This window comes from Scylla paramamosain, chromosome 48 (assembly GCF_035594125.1).
Source record: "Scylla paramamosain isolate STU-SP2022 chromosome 48, ASM3559412v1, whole genome shotgun sequence".
In the NCBI taxonomy this organism is placed as follows: Eukaryota; Metazoa; Arthropoda; class Malacostraca; order Decapoda; family Portunidae; genus Scylla; species Scylla paramamosain.
In genome coordinates, this window is record NC_087198.1 from 7,155,082 (window position 1) to 7,180,081 (window position 25,000).

The following is a 25,000-nucleotide window of genomic DNA, read 5'->3' on the forward strand; positions in this document are numbered from 1 at the left end:
AACTTATTTATATTTTCATATACCCATATTATTATTATTATAGGTACAAATTTAGATTTTCTGTTATTGCACAAGGTAAAAACTCAAGGATAATTCTTCATTATATGGACAAGTGTTTTATTACTCTAATATATAGGATTAAATGTTCTTCTTCTTCTTTCTTTTTTTTTTTTTTAAGTTACTTTTATAATTAGTCCTAATATATAAATATATATATATATATATATATATATATATATATATATATATATATATATATATATATATATATATATATATATATATATATATATATATATATATATATATATATATATATATATATATTTTTTTTTTGTCTGCCCATAAAGCAGTTGCTTGCTAAGGGCTGTTTGTTTCTTATAAAATTATATTAAGTTCTTAACTCAACTGTAAAATGACAAACATAATAAAGTGTTTAAAGTGCTTAAAGTGTATCCCCATCCATAAACTTGTCTAATCTTCTCTTAAGGCTCTCTAGTGTCCTAGCACTAACTACATGATTACTGAGTCCGTTCCATTCATCTACCACTCTATTTGAGAACCAATTTTTTCCTATCTCCTTCCTAAACCTAAATTTTTCAAGCTTGAACCCGTTATTTCTTGTTCTACCCTGGTTGCTGATCCTAAGAATTTTGCTTACATCTCCCTTGTTATAACCCTTATACCAATTGAAGACTTCTATCAGGTCCCCTCTTAACCTACGTCTCTCTAAAGAATGTAAATTTAACAGCTTCAACCTCGTCTAGTAGAACGGCCATGACGGAACCCATACTGGCGATCAGATAGAAGATTGTGAAGAGATAGATGTTTAAGAATCTTCCCATTGGGGTTAGATTAAAAAAAAAAAATTACATAGGCAGGAAATTTCAGGAATTAGAAAGGTTTTCAGGAACAGGCTAAATATAGGCAAACTTCCAGCAAGAAGGAAAGGTATATGTTGACAGAGTTGAGTTTGACTAGGCAAGGCGCAAGAACAGAGGCACATTTTCGGAGAACAATAGGGAGGACCCCATCAGGTCCATAAGCCTTCCGAGGATTTAGGCCAGCGGCCTAAACCCTCGGACCCTCACATGGAGAACATCATTGTGAAGAATTTTAATAGGTATCGTGAAGTCGTCAGAGAGTGGAGAAGAGGGAGGAACAACCACTTAATCGTCCAAGGTAGAGTTTTTAGGAAAGGTTTGAGCGAAGAGTTCAGCTTTAGAGATAGATGTGATAGCAGTGGTGGCATCTGATTGAAATAAAGGAGGAAAAATAAGAAAAAGTAGAGTTATTGGAGATATTTTTGGCTAGATGCCAAAAGTCACGAGAGAAGTTAGATCTTGAAAGATTTTGACACTTTCTGTTAGTGAAGGAGTTTTTGGCTAGTTGCAGAACAGACTTGGTATGGCTACGGCCAGAAACATAAAGTGCATGAGATTCTGGTGATGGAAGGCTTAAGTACCTTTTGTGAGCCACCTCTCTATCATGTATAGCACGAGAACAATCTGTATTAAATCAAGGTTTTGAAGGTTTAGGTCAAGAAAATGACTGTAGAATGTACGACTCCATGCCAGACACTATCACCTCTGTTATGCTCTCGGCATACAAAGAACGGTGTCTGACATGGAAGCAGTAGTCATTCCAAGGAAAATTAGCAAAATACATCCTCAGGTCCTTCATTTAAGGGGATCCTGAGGAGTAACTGGATAGGTAGGACAAGATACATAAATGAGATTGTGATAGGAGGAGCCTAACGGAAAAGAGAGGATGACAGCATAAACAAAAGGATTAGAGTTCAGGAAAAGGTCAAGAATGTTGGGCTTATCTCCAAGACAGGAGTATGAGTAGGTTGTAGCACCAATTGCTCTAGGTAGTTGAGGATAGCAAAGTCAAAGCTAGTTCACCAGGATGGTCAGTGAAGGGAGATGAAAGCCAAAGCTGGTGGTGAACATTGAAGTCTCAAAGAATGGACATCTCTACAAAAGGGAAGAGAGTCAGAATTTTCTCCACTTTGGAAGTTAAGTAGTCAAAGAATCTCTTATAGTCAAAGGAGTTAGGTGAGAGGTGTACAGTACAGATAAATTTAGTTTGAGAGTGACTCTGTAGTCGTAGCCAGATGGTGTAAAACTCGGAAGATTCAGGAGCGTGGGCACGAGAGCAGGTTAAGTCGTTGCGCACATTAGCGCAATATTCAGCTATGGATTAAAAATGAAGATAGAGAATGTATGAAGGAACAGAAGAGGGGCTATTGTCCGTTGCCTCAGACACCTGAGTTTCAGTGAGTAAATCAAGAAGAGGTTTAGAAGAGGAGACGTGATGCTCTACAAATTGACAATTAGATCTTAGACCGCCAATGTTGCAGAAGTTAATGAAAAAAAAAGTTGAGGGGGTTTGTCAAATCTCTTAGGGTCGTTCTCAGAAGGGCAGTCTGAGCTGAAGACATTTATGTTTCCCTCCCTAGATGAGGACTCTGAGGCTGGTGTAGGAGTCGCCATGATAATTTTGAAATTTTGAGTAAAGGGTGTGTGTTATTAGGTGCTTGTAGTTTTATGTGGAGGAAGATAGTTGTCTTTAGAGGGCAGACTGTGACTGCCCCCTTGCGTTGTGAGACACAAAGGAAAACGTTCAGTGAGGTCACAGCTGGGGTTTAATGATAAGTTCACAGCACCCCTTGATTCAGCACTTTAGACCATATTGGGAGTAATTATCGTTTCGGCAGGTGCCTCCTGCCTCCTCCAGTCACAGTACCTATAAGGAGAGCCAGACAGTCGTTTTGCAGTCAGAATAAAATGGTTGTGTTATATATTGACAAAGACGGATTGAGTAGGTGTAGGATGTGTTCCTCATTGAATGTTAGTTGCGAGGTTTGTGTAGGGTGTGATTTGTCATTGATAATTAAATATGTGAAGTGATTTGAATCGGAACTGTAATGTGAAGTGTTTGAAATATTTAATGGAATTTTATTTTTAAGAGAGACAAAACAATTTTTTGTAGTTTATCGTTGTTGTCAGAAATCGTATGTGATTACCTGAGTGAAAATATATGTATATAATACAAATTAAGTAAAAAAAAAAAAAAAGCGTTTCCGAGAAAACACAAAAGCCAGTCTCATAGATTAGGGATGCAGCAAGATCGTGCAATGTATAAGCACGACACTGGTGGCAGCATTGGGATTTTATATTGCAAAGGATAATGTTGCAAAGATAGCATTGTATAGATTGACACTGCAGAGAGAGATATTATCATATGGTTATTGCAAAATTTAGAATTTTGCAAGTATAGGATGTGGCAAATGCGACACGAGAGTTGTAATGATTTGTCGCAATGGATGTTATAATTACTTGTTGTTGAGTCGCCTGCTAAATTTGGTGATGTACTGAAATAATAAGAAAGGAGTTTTGGTCAGAACAGAATATATATATATATATATATATATATATATATATATATATATATATATATATATATATATATATATATATATATATATATATATATATATATATATATATGTATATATATTTTTTTTTTTAGAAGCTTTTCTTATTTTATGATGATGATGATGATGATGATGATGACGCAGTTTTCATCAGCTTTACTCCCGATCTTCCACTACAGAAAGTTTCATTATACAATGTTTTTTTATAGTTCATTATACAATGGTACACAACCTATGATGAAGCCCTGACCACCCTGAGTCTGTTCAGATTATACACCAGGCACCGAGAGGCTTTGGTGAAATTTGGAAGGGGAGCTTTGCATCATCCAAGTTTCAGACACATAGTGCCGCTTGACGCGCCTCACTTAGTCCGTGCCACCAGACACCACAATAAGATAACGCCCCTATAGGTGCCCCGCATTTAGCGGTACAGACTCAGTGCGATTCCCACCATGGTACGAGCCATCAATCAATAGTAATTCGCTTCTAGATTAGACCTAGCTTTAGGATTAATGTTAAGTATTTCTCCACCCCTCTGTGTACATTTTTAGTTTGTAAACTGCCTGAATAATAAACCATTTATTATTATTATTATTATTATTATTATTATTATTATTATTATTATTATTATTATTATTATTATTATTATTATTATTAATATTATTATTATTATTATAATTCTTCTTCTTCTTTTTTTTCTTCTACTTCTTCTTCTTATTATTATTTTTACTCTCACCTAACCTTAACTTAATTCAACCCATCATCAGCAATTATCCTCACCTAACCACGTTCAACCTCACCTAACCTCACCTAACAACACCTAACTACACCTAACATAACCTAACCTCATACAACCATATCTAACCTCACTAAAACTCGCATAATCTCACCTAACTTCAATTAAACTCACATTACCACACTTAACCTTACATAACCTCACCTAAACTTACCTTACCTTAACTCACTTATCATCAGTTATCCTCATCTAACCTCGCCAAACCTCACCCAAGCACATCTAACCTCAACTAACCTCACCTAAATAAGTAACATAATCTAACCACACCTAACCATACCTAGCCTCTCTTAACTTTACCTAACCTCATGTAACCTCACCCAAGTAACCAAACATCACCCAATCTTACGTAACCTCACCTAATCTCACCTAACAATACCTAACTTAACATAACCTCACCTATTAATACCTAACATCTCCTAACCACATTTAACCTCACCTAACCTCACCTGCTGACAACTAACCGCACTTAATATCACCTAACCTCACTTAACCTCACCTAACCTCACCTAACTTTAACTAACTTCACCTAACTTCAAATATCCTAATCACTCATACTAATCACTCATAACGTAACCTCATATAACATCATATAACATCCTCTAATCTCAGCTAATATCATCTAACTTCACCTAACCTTACAATCAAATACTTAACCTCATGTAAGGTTACCTAACCTTACCTAACATCACTTAACCTTATGTAACCTCACTTAACACTCAACTATCCTTAACTAATCAATCAGAACCACACCTAACATTACCTAACCTCACCTAATCTCACATATCTTTACATAACCGTACTTAACCTCACATAACCTCACATTATCTCAACTAACCTCACGTAACCTCTCATAACGACAACTAACCACACCTAACCTCACCTAACTATAATTAACCATACCTAACCTCATCTAACTTCACCAAGCAAAACTTGTCCTAACCTCACCTAATTTCACTTAAGCACACCTATTATCATCTAATTACACCTAAATTCACCTAACCTAACTAATCTAACCTAACCTAACCTCACCTAACCTCACCTAATCTCACCTAACCACACATAATCTTACCTAACCTTACCTCACCTAACCTAAGTTCACCTGACCTCACCTAACCTCAAATAACCTCACCTAAGCAAATATAGTCTCACTTAGCCTCACCTAAGCACACTTTATGTCATCTAATGTCACATAAGCTCATGTAACCTCAGATAAACTCACCTACCATCTCGTAACCTGACCAGACTTCACCTAACCTTAATTTCTCCCACTTAGCCTCACCTAACTTACCTTAATTTCTACTAATCTCACTTAATCGCACATGACCTTATCAAACCTCACCAACCCTCACCTAATCTTCTAACCTTACCTAACCTCAGCTAACTTCTCCTAAAACACCTAATATTACCTAACCTCTTCTAACACACCTCACTAAATCCTACCTAACTTTTAGTAACCTTAGCTAATCTCACCTAACTTTACGTAATCACACATAGCCTCACCTAACCTCACGTAACCTAACTGATCCTCACCTAACCACATCTAATCATAGCTAACCTCACTTAACCTCACATAACCTCACCTAACCACACCTAATATCACCTAACCTCTCCTAATTTCATCTAACCTCACCTAAGTCATATAACCTCAACTAATTACACTTAACCTCACCTTACCTCATCTAACCTCATCTAACAACACACCTAACACCATATAACCTCACCTAACCACAGGTAACCTCATCTAACCTTACTTAACCTCATATTACCTTTCCTAACCTCATCTATTCCCACCAAACAACACACAACCTCACTTAATCTCAGCTAACCACAGCTAATCTGACCTAACCTCACCTAAAGACACCAAACTACACTTAATCTCTCCTAACCTCACCTAAACTCTCCTAACCGCACCTAACCACATCTAATCATTAACTTCACCTAAATTCTCCTAATCTCAGGTAGCCTTTAGTAAACTAACTTCAGCACACCTAACATTAGCTAACAGCTAATAACATTAGCATAACATTAGCTAACACATAACATTACACTAACATTACACATAACATTAGCTAACAGCACCTAACCTTACATAATTATAAGTAACCTTACCTAACTTCTCTTGACTTCACCTAGACACAGCTAACCTCACCAAACCTCACCATATAACCACACCTAACCGCATGTAACCTCGACTAACCAAAGGTAACCTCAACTAACCTCACCTAACATTACTTATTCATACCTACCCATAGGTAACCTCACCTAACCTCACCTAACCACTCCTAACCTCATCAAACATAACTTAACCACACCTAACACACTTAATTTCACCAAACCTCACTTAACCTCACCTAACCACGCCTAACCTCAACTTAAATCATCTAACCGCACCTAACCAACAATAGTATCATCTATCCTCACCTAACCTCTCCTAACAACATATAACCACATTTAACCTCACTTAACCTAAACTAACCTCTTCTTATGTCACGTTACGTAACCTAATGTGAGCACAAATAATATAACCTAATATCACCTTACCATATATAACCTCACCTAACCTCACCTAACAGGACCTAACCTTATATAACATACCTAACCTCATCTTACCTCTCTTCAACTCACCTAATCTCACCTTACTTAATCGCACCTAAAATTTACCTAACCTCACCTAACAACACCTAACCACACCTTACATCACCTAACACACATAATCTCACTTAACCTAAACAAACCTCACAAAACCATACTTAACCTAGCCTAACCTTATATAGCTTCACCAAACCTTATCTAACTTCACCTAACCGCACTTAATACAAACTAATCTTACCTAGCCATACCTAATATCAGCTAACTTCATCTAAACTTATGTAACATCACCTAACCCCACCTAAACTTAGCTAACCTCAACTAACCTTACCTATATTCACCTTACCACACCTAACTTCACTTAGCTATACCTGATTTTATGTAACAAAACTTAACCTTACTAAACCTCACAGAACTCACCTAACTTCTCCTAACCACACCTAACCTCACTTAACCTCATCCTTATCCTCACCTAACATAACCTAACCTATACTAAACTCAATTAACCTTACCTAATCACACCTGACCTCACCTAACCTCACCCAACATCCCCTAAGCACACAAACTCACTTAACCTCAATCTACACCTTACCTTACCGTTCATCACCTAACCACACCTAAGCTCACATAACCTCACTTAACCACACTTAACCACACCTAATCACATCTAACCTCACCTAACCTCTCCTAACAAAACATAATCTTATCTAACTTCACTTAACCTCACTTAACCTCACCTAACTTTACCTAACATTACCTAAAACTTAGCGAAGCTCACCTAATCTCAATTAACAACACCGAACCTCTCCTGTATTCAGCTAACTTCTCCTAACGACATATAACCTCACCTAACGACACTTAACCTCACCTAACCTCACATAACCATACCTAACCACACCTAGAATTACCTAACCTCACCTAACCACATCTAAGGTGTCCTAAACTCACCTAACTTCACCTAAGTACACATAACCTAACCTTACCTAGGCACCTTCTATCTGATCGCCAGTATGGGTTCCGTCAAGGCCGCTCTACTGGTGATCTTCTGGCTTTCCTTACTGAGTCTTGGTCATCCTCTTTTAGAGACTTTGGTGAAACTTTTGCTGTTGCTTTGGACATATCAAAAGCCTTTGATAGAGTCTGGCACAAAGCTTTGATTTCCAAACTACTCTCCTACGGTTTCTATCCTTCTCTCTGTAACTTCATCTCAAGTTTCCTTTCTGACCGTTCTATTGCTGCTGTGGTAGACGGTCACTGTTCTTCTCCTAAATCTATTAACAGTGGTGTTCCTCAGGGTTCTGTCCTGTCACCCACTCTCTTCTTATTATTCATTAATGATCTTCTAACCCAAACTTCTTGTCCTATCCACTCCTATGCTGATGATACCACCCTGCACTTTTCCACGTCTTTTCATAGACGTCCAACCCTTCAAGAGGTAAACATATCACGCAGGGAAGCCACAGAACGCCTGACTTCTGATCTTTCTAAAATTTCTGATTGGGGCAGAGCAAACTTGGTATTGTTCAATGCCTCAAAAACTCAATTCCTCCATCTATCAACTCGACACAATCTTCCAGACAACTATCCCCTCTTCTTCAATGACACTCAACTGTCCCCCTCTTCTACACTGAACATCCTCGGTCTGTCCTTTACTTATAATCTGAACTGGAAACTTCACATCTCATCTCTAGCTAAAACAGCTTCTATGAAGTTAGGTGTTCTGAGACGTCTCCGCCAGTTTTTCTCACCCCCCCAGCTGCTAACTCTGTACAAGGGCCTTATCCGTCCATGTATGGAGTATGCTTCACATGTCTGGGGGGGTTCCACTCATACTGCTGTTCTAGACAGGGTGGAATCAAAAGCTTTTCGTCTCATCAACTCCTCTCCTCTAACTGACTGTCTTCAGCCTCTCTCTCACCGCCGCAATGTTGCATCTCTAGCTGTCTTCTACCGCTATTTTCATGCTAACTGCTCTTCTGATCTTGCTAACTGCATGCCTCCCCTCCTTCTGTGGCCTCGCTGCACAAGACTTTCTTCTTTCTCTCACTCTTATTCTGTCCACCTCTCTAACGCAAGAGTTAACCAGTATTCTCAATCATTCATCCCTTTCTCTGGTAAACTCTGGAACTCCTTGCCTGCTTCTGTATTTCCACCTTCCTATGACTTGAATTCCTTCAAGAGGGAGGTTTCAAGACACTTATCCACCAATTTTTGACCACTGCTTTGACCCTTTTAGGGACTGGCATTTCAGTGGGCATTTTTTTTTATTAGATTTTTGTTGCCCTTGGCCAATTTTCTTTCCTACATAAAAAAAAAAAAAAAAAAAAAAAACACCTGACATAATTTAACCTCACTCTCAAGCACACCTAACCTCACCTAACCTCAAATAACCTCACCTGACCTCACCAAACCTTACCTAACCTCATGTTACAATACATATCCACTCATAACCTCACCTAGACTCACTTCAACTTACCAGCCCTCACCTAAAATCTCAAAACCTTACCTCACTAAATCTCAAGTAACTTTACCTAACTTCAACTAACTTCACCTAAACTACCTAACCTCACCGAACCTCTCCTAACTACACCTAACCACATATATTCATACCTATCTTCACCTAACCTCACTTAACCAAACCTGACCTCACCTAACCTCACTTGAACTCTCCTATCCATATCTAACCACACCCAACCTAACCTAACCAAACCACACCTAACCTCACCAAAACTCGCCAAATCTCTCCTAACATCATGTAACGTCATATAAGCATGCCTAACCTCACCTACCCTCACCTATCATCACTTACTCTCTCCAAACCTCACATAACCTAACCTATCCTCACCTAAGTTACCTAACCTCATCTAGTCACACCAAACCTCACCTAATCACACAAAAGAACAACTAATTTCACCTAACCTCACCTAACAATATGTAACATCACCTAGCTAGCCTCATGTAACCTCACCTAATCTCAGCTAACCTCACCTAACCTCACTTAACCTAACCGAACCTAACCTAACCTAAACTAACCTAACTTCACCTAATCTCACCTAATTTCAAGTAATCTCACCCAACATCACTTAACCTTACCTAACCTCTTCTAGCCTCTAGCCTCACCTAACATCTCTTATCCTTTCATTACCACTCCAAAACACACTTAACCTCATCTAACCTCAGCTAACCAAACATAACCACACCTAGCATTAACAAACCTCATCTAGCTTCACTTAACCCCACCTAAGCACACCTAACCTCAAGTTAATGTCACCTAAGCACACATAACCTCAACTAACCTTACCTAACCTCACCCAAACACACCCATCCTCTCTAACCTCACATACCTATACATAATCTTACTTAAAGACACATAACCTCCTGTAACCTCATCTAAGCACACCTAACATTACCTAATCTCACATAACCTTACCTAACCTCACTTAACCTCACCTAAGCTCTCCTAATATCACCTAACCATCCCTACCCACAAATAACACAATCTAACTTCTAACCAAAGTTGACCTTAATGAAACTCACCTAAGCTCTCCTAACCACACTTAACCAAACCTAACCTTAAATAATCACACCAAACCAGAACTATCCTCACCTAATATGACCTAACATCTACTAACCACACATAATTGCACGTCTTAATCTCAACTAACGTCACATAACCTGTTATAACCTCATGTAAACTTCCCTAAGCAAACTTAAACTCTCCTAACCTCACCTAACCACACCTAAAAACCTACCTAACCTCAACTTACCTCAGCTAAACACACCTAAGCTCACCTAACAACATCTAACCTCATCTAAACTTACCAAACCTAACCTCACTTAAGCAATCACACCCTCAAGAAACCTCACCTAATCACACCTATCCTTACCTAATCTCACATAACCCAAACAAACCTTACCGAACCTCACATTATCTCTCTTTACAACACTTATCCACGCATAACCTCACCTAGCCTCACCTAACCTTACATAACCTCTCCTAACCTCACCTAGACATGAACTAACCTCACATAACCACATGTAACTTCACTTAACTTCACCTCACCTCATTTAAACCTCTTAACCTCACATAGCCTCTCCTAACCAAACCTAACCACACCCATCAGTACCTAACCTCATCTAACCTCAGCTAACCTCACCTAACTTCTCCTAGCCACACCTAACCACAACTAACCTCACTAGGCATCACCAAACCTCTCATAACCTAACAAAACCTAATATAAGCATTCCTTACCTGACTTAACCTCACCTAACTTAACCTAATCACACCTAACCTCAACTAATTACACCTAACCACACCTAATCTCACCTCAGCTAACCATACCTATCCTCAGTTAAACTCATCTTGCCTCAGATCACCTTACAAAACCTCATCTAGCCTCACATAATCTGACCTAATATTATCTAACCTCACCTAACCACACCTTATCATAATTATAACACAGCCTCACCTAACCATATCTAGCGTTACCTAACCTTATGTAACCTCACATAATCTCAGCTCACCTCACCTAACCTCACCTTACCTCAACTTAACTTAACCAAATATAACCTAACTTAACACAACTTCACCTAACCTCACCTAATCTCAGGTAACCTCTCCTAACCTTAATTAAACTAGCCTGACTTCATCTAAACTCAGTTAACCTCAGCTAACATCACTTAACCTCTCATAACCCTCATCCCATACCACACCTAACCAAACCCAAAACTACCTAACTTCTCCGAACCTCACCTAACCTGTCATAACCTTATCTATCCTCACCTAAGGATACCTAAATTCACCTAATAACACTAAAAAATCATTAACCTTATCTAATCACCCTAAGCACACCTAACTTAAGTTAACACCACTAAACAACACCTAAAAAAAAAAAAACTAACCTAACCTAACCTCATCTAACCTCACCTAACCACATCTAAAATATACCAAAACTTACCTAACCTCACCTATCATCTAAACGCTCTTAACCTCACCTATCCTCACTTAACCTATCCTATCCTCATCTAACCTTACCTAAGCACACCTAACCTCACCTAACAGTACCTATTCCTACCTAATCTCACATAAACACACCTAACCACCTGACCTTATTTAACCTGGTAGATTTTAACGTTTAACAAAGTATGCCTAACCTCACCTAACCTCACATAACCTCTCTTAACATAACTAAACCTAACCTAAACATACCTAATTCACCTAACTTAACCTAATCTCACCTAATCTCATATAATAACACCTTTATACACCTAATGTTACCTAACCTCACATAAACACACATCATCTCACTTAACCTCACCTAAACTCAGCTAAACTCACCAAAACACCTGTTTCTAACCTCACCTAACCACACCTAACCATACCTAGCTTCACTTAGCCATACATAACGTCACCAAACTCACTTATCCTCAACTAACCTCTACTAATATTACAAAACCTCACCTAACCTTACCTAACGTCATTTAAACTCACCAAACCTCACCTAATTTTACCTAACCTCAACTAACCTCACCATACCTCACCTAACAAACCTAATTTCATCTAACCTAACCTAACCTCACTTAACCTTATCTAACCTCATGTATCCTATCGTAATCTCTCCTCATGTATCCTAACGTAACTAACTACACTTAATCTCATCTAACTATACCTAACCTCATCTAACCTTAACTAACTATTCCTAAGCTCACAAAATTTCCTAACTACACCTAACCTCATCTAACCTCACCTAACCACACTTCACGACACCTAATTTCACATAACCAAACTTATTAAAATCTAACCTGTCCTAACGTCACCTAACCTTAGCTAAGTAAACATAACCTCATCTAACCTCACTTAATCCTTCTAAGCATAACTTATATTACCTAACCTCAACTAACCTCATCTCAGCACACCTAACCACACCTAACACCACCTAACCTCACCTAACCATACATAACCTCACCTAACCTCACATAAACACACCTAACCTCAACAAATAACACCTATTCTAACCTAACTTTACCTAACCTCCCATAATCGCACCTAACTTCACCTAACCTCACCTAACAACACCTAAGCACACCTAACCTAACATAACCTTACATAATCAAACCTAACCCCATCTATCCTCATATTACCTCACTTCACTTCATCTAACCCCACCTAACTTCAATTTACCTCAACTAACCTACCTTAACTTCACCTAAGCACACCTAACCTCGCCTATCCTCACATTACCTCACTTCACTTTATCTAACCACACTTAACCTCAATTTACCCCAACTAACCTCTTTTAGCAACACCTAATCATAATCAACCTCATCTAACTTCACCTAAACACAACTAACCTTAACTAACCTCACCAATCATCTTCTAAACATACCTAACTTCACCTATCCTAACATAACCTCTCCTAAACTCACCAAAAATTCGAATGAGCACACCTAACCTCACCTAACATCACCTACCCTCACATAAAAACACATAACCTCAATTAACCTCATTTAACAATACCAAACCTTTCCTAATCTCTTGTAACCTCACCTAAATTAAACTAACCTAACATAACCTAAGCTAAATACACCTAACTTCACCTATCCTAACATAAACTCTTCTAACATCACCTAATTTAAAAAAAAGCACACCTAACCTCACCTAACTTCACCTAACCATATATAACCTCATATAACTGCATCTAACATCACCTGATCTCACCTAACCTCTGTAAACTCACTCAATTTCACATAAGTATGCCAAACCTCACTTAACATCATGCAGCATCTCCTAACCTCACCTAACCAAAACTGACTTCACATAACCTCACATAACCTTAACAAATTTCACCTAATATCCCTTAACTTCAAGTAACTTCTTAGTTAATTATTCCTAACCTCACCTAACCATACCTAATATCACCTAACCTCACTTACCCTCACCAAACATCTACTAAACTCATCTAACCTCAATCAACCTTACCTAAGGTCACATAATCCCACCTAACCTCACCTAACCTTACTTATCCTAACTTAACCTCACTTATCCTCACCTAACCACATCTAACCTGACCAAACCTCACCTAACCACACCTAACCTTATATAACCTCATATAATCTAATTTAACCTCATTTAATTTCATCTATCCTCTCCTATCCACACTTAACAATGTAACCTCACATCACCTAACCTAACCACATCTAACCTCACCTAACTTACCTAACCATACCAAACCTCACCTAACCTCACCTAACCTTATAACCATATTAACCAAATCAAATCTCACTTAACCACACTAAATTTCACCTAACCTCACCTAACTTTACCATACTTCCTATAAACTACCATAAACTTTCATAACCTCAGTTGAATTTACATACCCACCTAATCTCACATATCCTCTCATAAACACACCTGATCACCTATTCTCACCTAACCTCTCCTAACCTCACCCAACCTCGAATAATCTCACATAATCTCACCTAAATTCATCTAGCGCTTCTTAACCTCGCCTAACCTCATCTTAACATAACCTCACTTAAATTCATTGTACCATACATAACATTACCTAACCTCTTCTAATCTCACCTACCATTAAGTAACCTTAACTAACCTAACCTAAGTCACCTAACCTCACATAATATTATGTAATATTATCTTATCTCACCTAACCTCAACTAATCACAACTAGCCACACATAACCACATGTAAACTCACATAATCACACATAACCTTATTTTTCATCACCTAACCTTACCTAATCTCACCCAACCTCATATAACCACACCAAACATTACCTAACCTCACTTAACTATACCTAACCTCACCTAACCTCACCTACATTACCTCACTAACGTTACCTAACCTCCCATAATTTCACCTAACCACACCTAACTTCACTTAACCTCACCTAACCTTACCTAAGCACACCTAACCTCACCTAACGTCACCTAAGTAAACCTAACCATAAATAACCTCACCTAACCTCACCTAAACACACTTTACTTCACATAACATCACTTACCCTTACATAACATCACTAATACACACCTAACCTCATAAAACCTCCCCTAAGCACAGCTAACCTCACCTAAACTCACATAACTTCACCTAGCCTTAGCAAACCTCACCTAACCTCACCTTTCTACACCTATCCACATCTAACCTCATCTATCATCATCAAACCTCAACTAGCTTTATTATACATCTCCTAACCTTACCTAGCCTCACCTAACCTCACCGAATCTCATATAGCTTCACCTAACTACACTTAACCTCACCTAACCTCAACTAACCTCATCTAAACTCTCCTAACCATACCTAATCACACTTAACATCAACCAACAACATCAAACACAACTAACCTCACGTAACCTCTTCTAACCACACTTAACCACATATAATCTGACCAAACATTACCTAACATCATTTAAACTAACCTATCCACACCTAACCTAAGTTAACCTCACCTAACCTCATCTAACCACACCTCATCTAACATCACATAATCTCTCCTAACCACACCTAATCACACCTAACACCATCTAACCATACCTAACAAAACCTAACCTCAACTAACCTCACCTATCCTTACCTAACCTCTCTTAACAACCACTAACCACACCTAACCTCATCTAACCTTACCTAACCACACTACCTCACTTTATCTTTCCTAATCTCACCTAGCCTCACCTAACCTCACCAAATTTACATTACTTCTCTTAATCACATCTAACCTCACCTAACCTTATGTAACCACACCTAATCTCACCTATCCTCACTTAACCACCCATAACCTAACCTAACCTAACCTCAACTAACCTCACCTAAGCTAACAAAACATCACCTAACAATTAACCTCACTTAACCACACATAACCTCACCTAACCTCTCTTAACGTCATTTAATCTCACATAACCTCACCTAAGTCACCTAACCTCACTTAATCATACCTGACAATATCTAACCTCACCTAAACTAACCTAACCTTACCTAGCTACAACTTACCACACATACCTCATGTAACCCCTCCTAACCATTCTTAACCTTACCTAACCTTAGCTAATATCACCTAACCTCATATTCCCCCATTCAACATTAGCCAACTTCATCTTAACTCACTTAACCTCAGCTAACATGACCTAACCTCACATAATCCCACTGAACATTACCTAAAATCATCTTAACTCATGAAACCTTATGTAACCTCACATAACCTCACCCATCCTGAAGTTACCACAGTTAAGCTCACCTGACCTCACCTAACCACAACTAAACTCACCTAACCTCACGAAATCTCACCAATCATAACAAAACCACACCAAGCATCACCTAATAACATCTAATCTCACCTAACCACACCAAACCTCTCCTAACCACACCTAACCACACCTGACATCACTTAACTTAACTCATTGTTGATATGTCACTGAAACTGTAAAAACACCCTTAAAAACCTGCATCAGTTCAACTAGAGCCTTTTAAAAGTGTGTTTCTCCTATCAGTAATGCAGAAATGTTGTTAATATGTCACTGGAACTGTAAAAACGCCCTTGAAAACCTGCGTCACTTCAACTAGAGCCTTTTAAAAGTGTTTCTCCTGTCAGTAATGCAGAAATGTTGTTAATATGTCACTGAACTGTAAAAAACACCCTTGAAAACCTGTGTCACTTCAACTAGAGCCTTTTAGAGCCTTTTAAAAGCGTTTCTCCTGTCAGTAATGCAGAAATGTTGTTAATCTATCACTGCAACTGTAAAAACACCCTTGAAAACCTGCATCACTTCAAATAGAGCTTTTAAAAGCATTTCTCCTGTCAGTAATGCAGAAATGTTGTTAATCTGTCACTGCAACTATAAAAACACCCTTGAAAACCTGCGGCACTTCAACTAGAGCTTTTAAAAGCATTTCTCCTGTCAGTAATGCAGAAATGTTGTTAATATGTCACTGCAACTGTAAAAACACCCTTGAAAACCCGCGTCACTTCAACTACAGCATTTTAAAAGAGTGTTTCTCCTGTCAGTAATGCAGAAATGTAGTTAATCTGTCACTGGAACCGTAAAAAACAACCTTGAAAACCCGCGTCACTTCAACTAGATCCTTTTAAAAGCGTGTTTCTCCTGTCAGTAATGCAGAAATGTTCTTAATATGTCACTGCAACTGTAAAAACATCCTTGAAAACCCGCGTCACTTCAACTAGATCCTTTTAAAAGCGTGTTTCTCCTGTCAGTAATGCAGAAATGTTGTTAATATGTCACTGCAACTTTAAAAACACCCTTGAAAACCTGCGTCACTTCAACTAGAGCCTTTTAAAAGCGTGTTTCTCCTGTCAGTAATGCAGAAATGTTGTTAATATGTCACTGTAACTGTAAAAACACCCTTGAAAACCTGTGTCATTTCAACTAGAGCCTTTTAAAAGCGTGTTTCTCCTGTCAGTAATGCAGAAATGTTGTTAATCTGTCACCGTTCACACACAACAGCACAACAGCAAGTGTAACAGCAAGCTGAGTCTATGCAGTCTAGTTATGTTAGGTTAACTTAGGTCAGGTTAGAGCACTAGTGTCGACGTGGGGTCCCCGGCTGGCTGGCGTCTGGCAGGTCTGCATTGCCAGATGTGTATTTTTTTGCAGTGTTACCAGGTCAGGCGAGGATACCACTCTCTCTCTCTCTCTCTCTCTCTCTCTCTCTCTCTCTCTCTCTCTCTCTCTCTCTCTCTCTCTCTCTCTCTCTCTCTCTCTCTCTCTCATTATAGCTGTTGTGTTTATGCATGTATGTGAGAGAGAGAGAGAGAGAGAGAGAGAGAGAGAGAGAGAGAGAGAGAGAGAGAGAGAGAGAGAGAGAGAGAGAGAGAGAGAGAGAGAGAGAGAGAGAGAGAGAGAGAGAGAGAGAGAGAGAGAGAGGCATTATGTGTGGAGTTGAATATATTTGAAAGCAGATTTGTGCATTTTTATAGCTCAATTCTGTCTTTACTTCATTGAGTTTTACAAGTAGAGATGTTGTTTTTGAAAGTGTTACCTTTTTCATACTTGATACCTAAGAGATGGGATGTTGTGAAACGGAGGAAATGTTCACAATTTTGGGGTGTTCAATATTAAACACACAAAGCCTGCAGGTGATGAGGAATTCATGAGATCATTTAACGTTTTGGGATCAATTCCATCCTCTTTAAGTTTACTTATTACCTTATTCATAGTTTGAGTGTGCTGCAAAGCCAAAAGGTCTTGCAAATGTTCAGTGAAATCTTTAATAACTACAGAAGGGAGCAACTTCTCTCTCAGTGCTAAAAGCCTTGTAACAATTTCATGGGTCCAGTTGATATTTAAATGTGATGAAGCACATTCGTTTCCTTCGTCAGTTATCATTTCCACACCAGCTTCACTCAGCATACAAATCCTAATCTCTGGATCAGGTAAGGAATCATCACAAACTTTAAATTTCCCCCTGACTCTATTAAGATGGCAATTATAAAATAATGCGTGATGTGAACGAATGTCTTAGTAGATACTTTACAGATTTGTATGATCTAGAACAGCCATCAATTTCACATCCAATTCTATATCCTGGTTCTGAGGAGTGTACATTTGTGTAATGATTTGACAAATTAAAAAAATGTCCTGATTTTAAAGCACCACGACCTGCATGCAAAAAACTTGCTATCAACTTTCATAGTGCTAAATACAAAATGTATGCATAAGTAAATTATGAAGAGATAAAACACAAACTTTCACACTGTTGTCCACCACCACTTACTGCAATACAGGACCTTGCAAACTTTTTATTCTTATAAGTTTTTTTTTTTTTTTTTTGTTAATGGGATAACCAAACAGGACTAGCAATGGTGGTATTATATTGCTTTGGAGGACATCATCAGATCCCTTTCTGCAACTGGAAAATAAATACATTTTAATAGTTTACTTTGGTATAGTCCTACACATTTTTGCATTGCACCATCAATTCTGCCTTCCTCATAATGGTCTGTCTTTGTAAATCAATTATATACCTGGTTTCATTCGTGGCCGGAACGATGGCTAAAGCACATTTCAACGAAGGACATTTGGTCAATGGACATTTAATCAAACTTTCAAAATCATAATTACGTGTGTGTGTGTGTGTGTGTGTGTGTGTGTGTGTGTAATTCACCTTCTGGTCGCCTGCTGGTCTCTCGACACAGCCAGCTTTTCCCCTACGTCCCTAGCTCAGAGCTAATATGGTATCGATCTTTCCTACGGTATCTACGTAATGATACGTGAGTGTGTGTGTGTGCGTTTTGAAATGAGTGAGACAGGGACGGAGGGGGGGGGTTGGTGGTGGGGGTAAAACTGTCAGATTTGACCTTGACAGTGAAAACGAAGGGAAGACAAGGAGGGTGGGAGGGGGTGAGGGGAGTAAAGGGGAGAGGAGGAGGTAGGGGAGAGATAGGGGAGGGGAGGAGGTAGGGGAGAGATAAGGGAGGATGGGGTAGGGGTGGTTTGAGCTTCCAACGGTTGACCGTGAAAAAATATTATTATCCTTATTATTCCTATTATTATATTATTCTTATATATATATATATATATATATATATATATATATATATATATATATATATATATATATATATATATATATATATATATATATATATATTTTTTTTTTTTTTTTTTATGTAGGAAGGATACTGGCCAAGGGCAACAAAAATCTAATAAAAAAAAATGCCCACTGAAATGCCAGTCCCCAAAAGGGTCAAAGCAGTGGTCAAAAATTGGTGGATAAGTGTCCTGAAACCTCCCTCTTGAAGGAATTCAAGTCATAGGAAGGTGGAAATACAGAAGCAGGCAAGGAGTTCCAGAGTTTACCAGAGAAAGGGATGAATGATTGAGAATACTGGTTAACTCTTGCGTTAGAGAGGTGGACAGAATAGGAGTGAGAGAAAGAAGAAAGTCTTGTGCAGCGAGGCCGCGGAAGGAGGGGAGGCATGCAGTTAGCAAGATCAGAAGAGCAGTTACCATGAAAATAGCGGTAGAAGACAGCTAGAGATGCAACATTGCGGCGGTGAGAGAGAGGCTGAAGACAGTCAGTTAGAGGAGAGGAGTTGATGAGACGAAAAGCTTTTGATTCCACCCTGTCTAGAAAAGCAGTATGAGTGGAACCCCCCCAGACATGTGAAGCATACTCCATACATGGACGGATAAGGCCCTTGTACAGAGTTAGCAGCTGGGGGGGGTGAGAAAAACTGGCGGAGACGTCTCAGAACACCTAACTTCATAGAAGCTGTTTTAGCTAGAGATGAGATGTGAAGTTTCCAGTTCAGATTATAAGTAAAGGACAGACCGAGGATGTTCAGTGTAGAAGAGGGGGACAGTTGAGTGTCATTGAAGAAGAGGGGATAGTTGTCGGGAAGATTGTGTCGAGTTGATAGATGGAGGAATTGAGTTTTTGAGGCATTGAACAATACCAAGTTTGCTCTGCCCCAATCAGAAATTTTAGAAAGATCAGAAGTCAGGCGTTCTGTGGCTTCCCTGCGTGATATGTTTACCTCCTGAAGGGTTGGACGTCTATGAAAAGACGTGGAAAAGTGCAGGGTGGTATCATCAGCATAGGAGTGGATAGGACAAGAAGTTTGGTTTAGAAGATCATTAATGAATAATAAGAAGAGAGTGGGTGACAGGACAGAACCCTGAGGAACACCACTGTTAATAGATTTAGGAGAAGAACAGTGACCGTCTACCACAGCAGCAATAGAACGGTTAGAAAGGAAACTTGAGATGAAGTTACAGAGAGAAGGATAGAAACCGTATGAGGGTAGTTTGGAAATCAAAGCTTTGTGCCAGACTCTATCAAAGGCTTTTGATATGTCCAAGGCAACAGCAAAAGTTTCACCAAAGTCTCTAAAAGAGGATGACCAAGACTCAGTAAGGAAAGCCAGAAGATCACCAGTAGAGCGGCCTTGACGGAACCCATACTGGCAATCAGATAGAAGGTTGTGAAGTGATAGATGTTTAAGAATCTTCCTGTTGAGGATACATTCAAAAACTTTAGATAAGCAGGAAATTAAAGCAATAGGACGGTAGTTTGAGGGATTAGAGCGGTCACCCTTTTTAGGAACAGGTTGAATGTAGGCAAACTTCCAGCATGAAGGAAAGGTAGATGTTGACAGACAGAGCTGAAAGAGTTTGACTAGGCAAGGTGCAAGCACGGAGGCACAGTTTCGGAGAACAATAGGAGGGACCCCATCAGGTCCATAAGCCTTCCGAGGGTTTAGGCCAGCGAGGGCATGGAAAACATCATTACGAAGAATTTTAATACGAGGCATGAAGTAGTCAGAGGGTGGAGGAGAGGGAGGAACAAGCCCAGAATCGTCCAAGGTAGAGTTTTTAGCAAAGGTTTGAGCAAAGAGTTCAGCTTTAGAAATAGATGTGATAGCAGTGGTGCCATCTGGTTGAAGTAGAGGAGGGAAAGAAGAAGAAGCAAAGTTATTGGAGATATTTTTGGCTAGATGCCAGAAATCACGAGGGGAGTTAGATCTTGAAAGGTTTTGACATTTTCTGTTAATGAAGGAGTTTTTGGCTAGTTGGAGAACAGACTTGGCATGGTTCCGGGCAGAAATATAAAGTGCATGAGATTCTGGTGAAGGAAGGCTTAAGTACCTTTTGTGGGCCACCTCTCTATCATGTATAGCACGAGAACAAGCTGTGTTAAACCAAGGTTTAGAAGGTTTAGGACGAGAAAAAGAGTGAGGAATGTACGCCTCCATGCCAGACACTATCACCTCTGTTATGCGCTCAGCACATAAAGACGGGTCTCTGACACGGAAGCAGTAGTCATTCCAAGGAAAATCAGCAAAATACCGCCTCAGGTCCCCCCAACTAGCAGAGGCAAAACGCCAGAGGCACCTTCGCTTAGGGGGATCCTGAGGAGGGATTGGAGTGATAGGAGAAGATAAAGATATGAGATTGTGATCGGAGGAGCCCAACGGAGAAGAAAGGGTGACAGCATAAGCAGAAGGATTAGAGGTCAGGAAAAGGTCAAGAATGTTGGGCGTATCTCCAAGACGGTCAGGAATACGAGTAGGGTGTTGCACCAATTGCTCTAGGTCATGGAGGATAGCAAAGTTGTAGGCTAGTTCACCAGGATGGTCAGTGAAGGGAGAGGAAAGCCAAAGCTGGTGGTGAACATTTAAGTCTCCAAGAATGGAGATCTCTGCAAAAGGGAAGAGGGTCAGAATGTGCTCCACTTTGGAAGTTAAGTAGTCAAAGAATTTCTTATAGTCAGAGGAGTTAGGAGAGAGGTATACAGCACAGATAAATTTAGTATGAGAATGACTCTGTAGTCGTAGCCAGATGGTGGAAAACTCGGAAGATTCAAGAGCGTGGGCACGAGAGCAGGTTAAGTCATTGCGCACATAAACGCAGCATCCAGCTTTGGATCGAAAATGAGGATAGAGAAAGTAGGAGGGAACAGAAAAGGGGCTACTGTCAGTTGCCTCAGACACCTGAGTTTCAGTGAGGAAAAGAAGATGAGGTTTAGAAGAGGAGAGGTGGTGTTCTACAGATTGAAAATTAGATCTTAGACCGCGAATGTTGCAGAAGTTAATGAAGAAAAAGTTGAGGGGGGTGTCAAGACACTTAGGGTCGTCGACGGAAAGGCAGTCCGACCTGGGGACATTTATGGTCCCCTCCCCAGATGGGGACTCCGAGGCTGGTGTAGGAGTCGCCATGATTTTAAAATTTTTTGAGTGAAGGGTGTGTGTGTTATTAGGTGCTTGTAGTTTTGTGAGGAGGAAGAGAGTTGTCTTTAGAGGGCAGGCTGTGACTACCCCCTTGTGTTGTGAGACACATATATATATATATATATATATATATATATATATATATATATATATATATATATATATATATATATATATATATATATATATATATATATATATATATATATATATATATATATATATATATATAGAGGACATTCTTATTATTGTCTCAAATCTCCTCATGACTTCACACACACACACACACACACACACACACACACACACACACACACACACACACACACACCACTAAATACAATACCACTGCCTCTTGTTCTGGTATTAATTAATCAGATATGTACAACCGCTATGTTGTCGTTGTTGTTATAGTGTTGTAGTGATTAATAATATAACTCGTAGAGGTTGTTGTTAAAATTGTCTTTTTTGTCTGTCTGTCTGTCTGTCTTAAATGTCTCTGTCTCTGTCTTTAGTTATAGTGTTAGAAGGTTTAATATAACTCGTAGAGGTCGTTATGTATATATAGGGTGGTTAATAACTGGAACAGGTTAAGTAGACATGTGGTTAGTGGTGAAACATTAGATAGTTTAAAAAAAGGGCTAGATGAGAGCATGGATAGGGAGGATAGATGGGATGGGTAGGCGTTGGCTTGGTCCAATGGTGTGGATAGAGGAGCTGCCTTGTGTAGGCTATCACTTGACCTCTTGCAGTCTCCTCACTTCTTATGTTCTTATAACCACCACCACAACCACAGCCACAACCACCACCACCACCACTACTACGAGTCCCTTAACCTCTTCGGCATGGCCAGTCAAAACGTGCGCCGGCGCCATATCCGGGATTTCCGCACGTGCGGCAAACTTTGAACTCTACCACCAACATTCATCAAAACTAAATAGAATCATAACATACTATGTATGGGCATATCTGGAATGGTTCCATTGTGCCTTACACACCAATATTCAGTCTAAAACAAACCAGTTTATATTTTACCTACTAGTTTTCGTGAGAGGATGGTGATGGTTGAGTGGTGTAAACGTGCTCCTCTTCCTCAGACTGATATAATATACGAGTGTTGAAAGACTGAGTCAAATGTGTCTTCTGCAGCTGGTGGCGGTGATGGTGGTGGTGGTGGTGGTGAGGGTGATGGTGAAGGATGAAGGAGCGGGGAAGATGGAGGAGGAGGTGATTGTGAAGGAGAAGGTGGTGCGGGTGGTGGTGAGGGATGAGGGAGCGGGTGAGATGAAGGAGGGGGTGACTGTGAAGGAGAAGGTGGTGGGGGTGGTGAGGGTGAGTGGTGAGGGGAAGGAACGATGGGTGATGATGGGAGAGAAGGAAGCTGACAAGAAAAAATAGCAGGAACAGGTGAAGGTGAGCGGGGGTGGGAGTGGTGGGAAGGTGAGAAAGGTTGATGATATAGAAAGGGAGGTGGTACGGAAGGTTGGTGAGGTTGAGAGGGTTCAGATGGGGGTGTATGGGGTGACTGGTCTCTATCGCACACGATCACCGCGCGAAATGTAATCTGTGACTGACAGTATGACGCAGTGCAGTGGCATGATCACAGGATGTGTCAACATAAGACACTTGCCACTTGTTTTATTTATTGTATGATTTATTTTGTCATTCTTTTCATAATTCTCATTTTACTATGACATGATCATTATTTTATATTTGTCCATTTTTCATCTTTTCATCTCGGTATGAGCGAGGTGTTTGAATGTTGGTGTGATAAATTACTGCAGCGGCTGAGAGAGAGAGAGAGAGAGAGAGAGAGAGAGAGAGAGAGAGAGAGAGAGAGAGAGAGAGAGAGAGAGAGAGTTTTGTTATCGAAGTTTTTCTTTGTTTTCCTCTTCTTCCTCTTCCTCTTCCTCCTGCTCCTCCTTCTCTTCCGTATCTTTCAGTTTCTCTTCCTCCTCCTCCTCCTCCTGTTCTCTCTCTCCTATTCGTGTTGTTCCTTTTGTTCCTGTTGTTTGCCCCTTTCTTCCCTCTGTCGCTCCTCCTTGTTCACCCTCCATTCATTGTTAGGTTTTCTGTCACATTTCATAAATAAGGCTTCTTCTCTCACTTCTACCACTTCAGTGTGGCATCTAGTACTGCCGCACATTACAAAACACTACGTCTAAATAGAATATTCGCCCAAAACTACCCAAATATCTGCAGTATTAAGAATAAAGAGGAATAATTCATTGTTGTTTAGTTTCCCCTTAAAGAAGATTCGTTTTTTCTAATTACGTCATTTACTAAGAAACAAAAGGTTGAAAATCCTTCAAATTACAGTTACAGACTAGACCATATTGACCTTACATGTAAACATTACAAATATGACTCTTTCTCTTAGTTTTACCATTCAAACATAGTATTATACAACACAAAATAGTAGATTTAAATAGTATATACACCGGAAAACTCGTATAACAACAATAACCACAT

The 25,000-nt window shown here is 39.4% G+C and overlaps 1 long non-coding RNA gene across 8 annotated transcripts in view; it reads right to left on the bottom strand.

Annotated features, from left to right (window-relative positions):
* The window catches only part of LOC135095317 (uncharacterized), a 92,626-nt gene that overhangs the window by 33,593 nt on the left and 34,033 nt on the right, over nt 1–25,000 (bottom strand). The gene's annotated exons all lie outside the window — the stretch shown is intronic.